Source organism: Eutrigla gurnardus (genome assembly GCF_963514095.1).
Source record: "Eutrigla gurnardus genome assembly, chromosome: 1".
Taxonomy (NCBI): domain Eukaryota; kingdom Metazoa; phylum Chordata; class Actinopteri; order Perciformes; family Triglidae; genus Eutrigla; species Eutrigla gurnardus.
The window spans coordinates 19,374,925-19,383,024 of record NC_139915.1 but is presented as its reverse complement, the minus strand read 5'-3'; the positions used below and the strand labels follow the sequence as shown (position 1 = coordinate 19,383,024).

Below are 8,100 nucleotides of genomic sequence, written 5' to 3'. Positions count from 1 at the left end.
TCTAGCTCCAGGTCAACCCACTTGGTGTGTGTGCCGCAACTGCCGTGACATGCCCACAGATATCGAAAGAAAGTGTTGTGGGCAACAACCTGACTCCTGCATTTCCATAATGCCTCACTTTGATGTATACATTCTGCAGGAGGGGGTCTTGCGACTTGCCAGAAGGATCTGGAACGATGTCCGGGCTGTGGAGGACCTTCCAACCCAGGGGAGAGTAATAAACAATTCCGCCACGCAGCATGCCGGCAATATGTTGTGTGGCAATATGGGGCACTGGGAGCTGGGCACAGAGTAGTAATTCCTAGTTGCTGTGTTTGGAAAATAAGAGACCGCTACCCAGATCCACACGGACAGTATAAAGGTTTCATCCCCAGTAGAGTGTAAGCACAGTGCAATAAATAGCATTTACTTTTGAGCCCTGCCGTTTACACTGTGTACTGCTTTACATATTCCTGTAAAATTTGCACTGAGGTTTACAGTCTGTACAGTCCAAAGTTCTGTTTTTTATTGTAATTTATAATTTGTCTAGTTTGAATAAAATTTAGAAAATGATAAGTGCCTTTCCTTTACTGTTTCTGCATAAGCAAGCTATTACATTTCTCACCTCCTTACATTCTAAATGAATGACAACAAATGTGGTCTAACACTTTATTATTTTATCAAAAAATAAACATAAAAAAATAGACCTAACAAATACTTTTAAAAACAAGAACACCTGAGTGTATCTACACAAAAGAAAAGGTGTTTCCAGGGATGGCTGACAGGTCATGCTGTGCATGCGGCGTCATTGTCAGCTGTGGTGATCACTCCTTTGGCAGCGATTTACCTTTAGGAAGAATATCAAAATTACACATCTGACAATAATTACTGTGTTTCAGAGACACACAATGACTAACAACACTTACAACTTTGTTTCCATTTCACATAGTAACAAACATTTATGACATGTGTTTCATCCTTGGCTTTGTTTAGATAATTATTTTAGATCATAACTTATGATATCGATTTTTAAAATGACCTTTTGCACATAATTATGTTTGAACTTCGTGATTAAGCTACAATATTGTAAGAAAACTCACATAGCCCTCTGCTGAGTTGACTCTGCAGAAGCTCCTGCGTTGATGGGGCCGGGACACCTGACAGAACCCCATGTTGACGGGGATCATCAGGCCTCTTCCTTGCGACCCGTGGCACACCCCCAGTAGCGGACAATCGGCGCCGCAGAATTGCACTTTGGAGGTCCACAATGTATGTGTAGTCCTTTTCCACCTTTACTGTGTAAAGGCTCCACTTCCTGGACTTTTTATTGTACATCTTGCTGTATCTACCATAAGAGAAAAGATTAGAAGCTTAGTGATACATTCATATTACCTTACAGTGTACATTATTTCATTTTTCCATATAAAATTAAACATACTGAAGAGAGCCATCAGCCCTTCTCTTGGCTGGTCTGTCAACGTGGTGGTTGTAGTCCAGGGCAGCCAACATGACTCGAGCAGTGTACACGGGCGGTGAAAAGCTGAAGCGCTTGCTTGCGTACATGAGAATATGATTGTGGAAGGACTCCAACTCTGCAGTTGACCTGAAACCACAGAGGAAAGATACAATTGCTTTATACTCTGGTAATACAAATGAAGAAATAGCAGTACAAATACAGAAGTACAGTTGAATATTTTCACAGGGGAAAACAGTAATTTGGACATAGACCTATGCTGACATACCTAAAGTGTAGATATTTGTGTATGCTCTTTAGCCAGCGTGCATTAAGGACTAGTTCTGTCAGTCTGTGGTGTGCCATAGAACCCTTCTGGATCCACCCCTTCTCTCTGTCCCCCACCAAGGGACCATGATGACAGGCACCAAGGGCCCATGCATGTTCTCCAGTCACATGGTGAAGAAGTCCGGTCCACATGTCCTGCGGAACAAAAATTACACAGGTTGTGAATAATGTGGTCAATAACAATAGAAGCCATTTTTGCCCCATAACTATTTAGTAGCGATGTCCAAATGAAGCTTCGTGAAGCATTTTCTTTATTTTCTGAGCCCAATAGATGGTGCTCTCTGTTCAACAAAGGGTTGAAGGCAGATATATTTCCATTGCTTTCAACCCTTTGTTGAACAGAGAGCGCCATCTATTGGGCTCAGAAAATAAAGAAAATGCTTCACGAAGCTTCATTTGGACATCACTACTATTTAGCAATGGAGTCTGGCTTAGATAGATGAATTTCGATAATACTTACAGAGAAGTCTTCATATGTATCTGCAGTCTTGCAACAGTACCAGAAGTGGTTGCAGATATCTTTACTCCACATCTGAAGGACAGTGCACCCCCTTTGTTGTCCTGCCTTGACATTGTAGCACAAATACATTTTTGGGATGTCAGGTTTATGAGAAGATAATTGATGTAGATGATTTTTCAAAAAACATCCTGCTATATCTATCTACAGAGAGATCATGAACTTACTGCATGAATTTTTTTCCCCAAACTTTTGGACCCATGCCACATGTCCAGGGTGTGTCGGACGCCACAATCTTTATATTTCCCTTTGTTGTCTGTAGGACAGAAAAAGTCAGAGGATATATGCTAAGTCATAATTCAACTCATTGTCCATTCATAATAATGTAAGTGATGATCATGTCATAGGACTAGATGCACAGAGTTGGATTGCTGAAACAATCTCCTACAGCAAAAAACAATAATAAACTTACTGAAGAGGGCTGATATCTGGGAATGAGCGTCTGTGCAGAATTCTTCTATGTTGAGTTCCTCACGTAGTGTCTCAAATGCTTGCATGAAGCCCTCCTTCTCCATGATGACAGAGTTCTGCATGGTTTCACGCTTGTCGATGTTGACCATGCAGATTATCTGTCTGGATTCATTGTCCATGGCAGTATAGGTACAATACTGTGCACAGAATCCAGGACTGTCCATGCGTGCATCTCCTTTGAAAATATATTAGAACAAAAACAGAAAAAAAAATGTATAAGAACATTGTCCCAAATTTGGAATTTTATGCTGATCCAACTTTATGAAAAAACACTGTGCAATATGTCTGTCCAGCACTTCATATCTTACAAATAAATCCTCAGATAATATATTACATATTGTCCTACTTTTTTATGTCCGGCACGCTACCTTCCTGTTTGGGTCCTGGGCAGAACACACGCTGACAGGGAGAAGGAGATACTCAGCGAGCTGCTTCAGGCTGTCATGATATGCAATGGATGCAGGATGGCCAATTATGTCATCCTCAACCATGACTTTTGCTGCATCGGGGAGTGTTGGTATGTCTGCCATAGTTTGATCTGGGGCATTGTCTGGAGCATCATGCACAGTGTCCTCCATGCTAATTTCCTGAAGTGATTCCAAGCAAATTGGAGTCTTCAGAGCACCGCCAGTCCTGTTGTAATAAGAACAGCTATGAGAAATAAAAAACAAAACACAATAACTTGACTGTAAGTGGAGCTAGAGGGTATTGAAACTACCTTACACAAATACGAGGCCTAAAATCTGGATCGTCACTGTCATCATCATCATCTGTGTCCACTTCTCTGGTTGCATCTTCTTCTAATGATGACACAGACTGTGTCTCCATATCAGGATTCCAGGTGTTGTCTTCTTCTTCCCAGTCAATGCTATAGAAAAAAGAAATTCAGAGAAAATAATATAATAATTCACAAAATGAATACAATTTTCCACAAACAGGAAAGTAAAAACATCTCTGCACACCACACATCAACTTACATAGTTTCGAATGTCGTTAAATTCATCTGCATCAACATCAGTGTTGAGGTCCAGTGACAACATACTAAAAAGACAGAAACACACACACACACACACAAATGAGAATATTACATCACCACATAATAATGCACAGACCATGAATGTACTCTAAGTTTTATTCAGGAAATACTTGGCCAAAATCATCTTATAACATACCTTGCATCCAATTGCTGGAGAGCTGTCTCCTCTGGGCAGCTAATGTTTAACTTTAGATTGTTATAAACTGTTTCAGAGGATCCTCAGTTTGCCCCTATCCTCTCTGCATAGCATCTACCAGCAGAGAGTCCATAGAAGAGACAGTAACATGATCAATTACTCCACTAACACCCCACAAAGGTAGAGGTACAACTTATTGTAAGTGTGTTTTATTTTATTACTGATGTTACAGACTCTGTGAAGTGCTGGACCTCCTAAGCTGAAGGACAGGTTTTTATCTTCAGGACATAATACTTCTCAAACGATCTAATAAACTTTCCTTGCCCCAACCACACCAGCAAGTAGGTTTCACTTTTCACCAAAAGTACACACACACTCACTTGCATTTACCCACTGTCTGCAATTAGAATTAGCAGAGATATCACTGATAACACGTATTGTATGTTTTTTTTCTGGGGTTTCTCAAGGAGCACTTTCGCGCACATAAAACAAACAAGCTAGATATGAAAGATAGATGTTGTGTTGTGGCTATATCCCACAACGTAAGTCAAAGCCATGTTCCTAGCAGCTATTTGAACTCACCGGTCAGACAGAGACTCTGAAAATATAGTTGACACAGGTGGGAGAGGGTGTCTCATCAATCTGTGTTTTACTGGCGTGGAAGTTGATCGATCCTTCTCATGGCTAAAAACAACACACAACGGAGCTAACGTTAGCATTCGGCTAATACAAGCTACACACTAGCCAACGAAGCTAACGTTAGCATTCGGCTAATACGAGCTACACACGTAGCCAAGTTGGCAAACCTTCATGAAAATATCAAGTTTCGACCAGCGCAGCGTCAGTTTGTCAGTTTGGTGGATCCCCTGCGCCAAGATGGGTGTGGCGGCGCAGCAGGGGGAGGCGTCACAGATTCAGCTTGGCGCAGCGGAAGTTTCGTCGCAAAAAGCCTCGCCGAAACTGCGCCGAAAGCCCGCCAGCTCCAACATTGTCTACTCTCGGCGCAAGGCGAATTACAGCTGGCGGAGTGGCAGTTTGGCTCACCGGCGCGTGTGCACACATCACCAAGACCTCACAGGCAGGTTTCCACAGTTCCAGGCACATTTAAATGCAATAAATAATCACAACAAACACTATTTAATGCAACTAATTGAATCAACACATGAATTTATATCTGTCCCATCACATCTGACGTCAGATCAAAGGCGGATGGCACGCGTAACGGAAACTCAGCCTGACTGAATTAACACATCTGAAACTGTGATGGAAACTAACAAGTTCACATCTCTCTCAGCTATTTTGCGCTGCTGCTGCTGTCTTCTGTCCAGCGCTGCCGCTAGCCATTTTGGTGCCCTAAGCAGAATTCCTTTATGATGCCCCCCCTACCCGAAAAACAGTGTTTAGGGGCGCGTAGGTAGCGGAGTGGTTAGAACGCATGCCATGTATGTATACATGTACGCATATGCTGCCAACCCCGGTTCGAATCCCGTCCGAAGGTGTTTTGCTGCATGTCACACCTCCCTCTCTCTCTCCTGTTTTTCATATCTATCCACTGCTAATAAAATGCGTCTATGCCTGAAAAAATCTCTTCAGAAAACGTTTGGGGATCGTGTTCTGCTTGTGCGCTGGTCTCGCGCCTTGGTAGCCTGTTGTCCGTGTCCGTGGAGAAACACGCAACTTTGCCGCGAGCTGGAACCGGAGTTGGGGCTGCAGCTGGTCTGAGCGGTGCGCGAGGTCCCAGTGACCCGCCGTTCTGGTGTTGGACGGGGAATCCGGTGCAGCTGTGGAGCGCAGATGATGATGATGAATGGCCCAGCCGGCTCGTGCAGGCACCGGGTTCTCGCCACCATTATGTCTACTGCTGTGCGCCCTGACCCTGTTTTGTGATAGACATGCCTAAAATGTGCCTACAATAGTGATATAATATCGGCATTATAATTATTATGACTATGATTTTTCATAATATTTTTGGTGCCCCCTCAGCACTTGGTGCCCTACGCACAACACGTGATGCGCATGGTGGGAGCGGCGGCACTGCTTCTGTCATTGGGTTGTTGAAACTTGCACTGCACCTCGCCTTGGCGCATTAAAGGTGAGGAGAGGAGCTCATTTGATTGGTGAAAATCTGAATCGACTGTGTTAATCCCACTCCACGCCTTCTCTCCTCCTCGTCTCCCACTCATGCCTTCTCTCCTCCCTCTTTCCCACTTGCGGAGGTAGGAGTGACGGGAGGAGTGCCTGCGCCCGACTTTGCAGTGCACCAAACTTGCAATGTCCAGGCGGACACACCCCGTCGGCCCCCCGACTACGCCTGGTCTACGAAACTAGGGCCCTAAGTTTCAATGAAGGGAAGAACTGACAATCAGATATTAATTATTATTTGTCCATCTCATGCAGGGTTAAGGCAGCGTTGAGTACAATATTGAGACTTTTTAAACTACCTATCTGATATTACACTCAACAAAAATATAAACGCAACACTTTTGTTTTTGCTCCCATTTTTCATGAGATGGACTTAAAGATCTAAAATTCATCCCAGATACACAATATTACCATTTCTCTCAAACATTGTTCACAAATCTGTCTAAATGTGTGATAGTGAGCACTTCTGCTTTGCTGAGATAATCCATCCCACCTCACAGGTGTGCCACATCAAGATGCTGATCTGACATCATGATTAGTGCACAGGTGTGCCTTAGACTGTCCACAATAAAAGGCCACCCTGAAATGTGCATTTTTTGCTTTATTGGGGGTCTGGGGACTCAGAACCAGTCAGTATCTGGTGTGACCACCATTTGCCTCATGCAGTGCAACACATCTTCTTCACATAGAGTTTATCAGATTGTCAATTGTGGCCTGTGGAATGTTGGTCCACTCCTCTTCAATGGCTGTGCGAAGTTGCTGGATATTAGTGGGAACTGGTACACGCTGTCGTATACGCCGGTCAAGCACATCCCAAACATGCTCAATGGGTGACATGTCCGGTGAGTATGCTGGCCATGCAAGAACTGGGACATTTTCAGCTTCCAAGAATTGTGTACAGATCCTTGCAACATGGGGCTGTGCATTATCTTGCTGAAACATGAGGTGATGTTCATGGATGTATGGCACAACAATGGGCCTCAGGATCTCATCACGGTATCTCTGTGCATTCAAAATGCCATCAATAAAATGCACCTGTGTTCTTCGTCCATAACAGATGCCTGCCCATACCATAACCCCACCACCACCATGGGCCACTCGATCCACAACATTGACATCAGCAAAGCGCTCACCCACACGACGCCACACACGCTGTCTGCCATCTGCCCTGAACAATGTAAACCGAGATTCATCCGTGAAGAGAACACCTCTCCAACGTGCCAGACGCCATCGAATGTGAGCATTTGCCCACTCAAGTCTGTTACGGCGACGAGCTGGAGTCAGGTCAAGACCCCGATGAGGACGACGAGCATGCAGTTGAGCTTCCCTGAGACGGTTTCTGACAGTTTGTGCAGAAATTGTTTGGTTATGCAAACCAATTGTTTCAGCAGCTGTCTGAGTGGCTGGTCTCAGACGATCTTGGAGGTGAACCTGCTGGATGTGGAGGTCCTGGGCTGGTGTGGTTACACGTGGTCTGCGGTTGTGAGGCCGGTTGGATGTACTGCCATATTCTCTGAAACGCCTTTGGAGACGGCTTATGGTGGAGAAATGAACATTCAATGCACGAGCAACAGATCTGGTTGACATTCCTGCTGTCAGCATGCCAATTGCACGCTCCCTCAATGCTTGTGGCATCTGTGGCATTTTGCTGTGAGACAAAACTGCACATTTCAGAGTGGCCTTTTATTGTGGGCAGTATAAGGTACACCTGTGCACTAATCATGATGTCAGATCAGCATCTTGATGTGGCACACCTGTGAGGTGGGATGGATTATCTCAGCAAAGCAGAAGTGCTCACTATCACACATTTAGACAGATTTGTGAACAATGTTTGAGAGAAATGGTAATATTGTGTATCTGGAATGAATTTTAGATATTTAAGTCCATCTCATGAAAAATGGGAGCAAAAACAAAAGTGTTGCGTTTATATTTTTGTTGAGTGTATATACTATATAAAGGCCACATTAGTCTGAATACCGGTCTGGTCCTGCTTTGGTCACAGCCAATGGGTGAGCCTT

At 44.0% G+C, this 8,100-nt stretch overlaps 1 long non-coding RNA gene across 1 annotated transcript; it reads right to left on the bottom strand.

Annotated features, from left to right (window-relative positions):
* Nucleotides 1-686: 686 nt before the first annotated feature.
* Nucleotides 687-4,614, bottom strand: LOC311014213. The gene is made up of 4 exons (XR_014597241.1): nt 4,523-4,614; nt 3,746-3,809; nt 1,080-1,136; nt 687-826 (listed from the first exon to the last, which is right to left on the bottom strand). It is a non-coding gene; the product is annotated as an uncharacterized lncRNA (long non-coding RNA).
* Nucleotides 4,615-8,100: the final 3,486 nt, after the last annotated feature.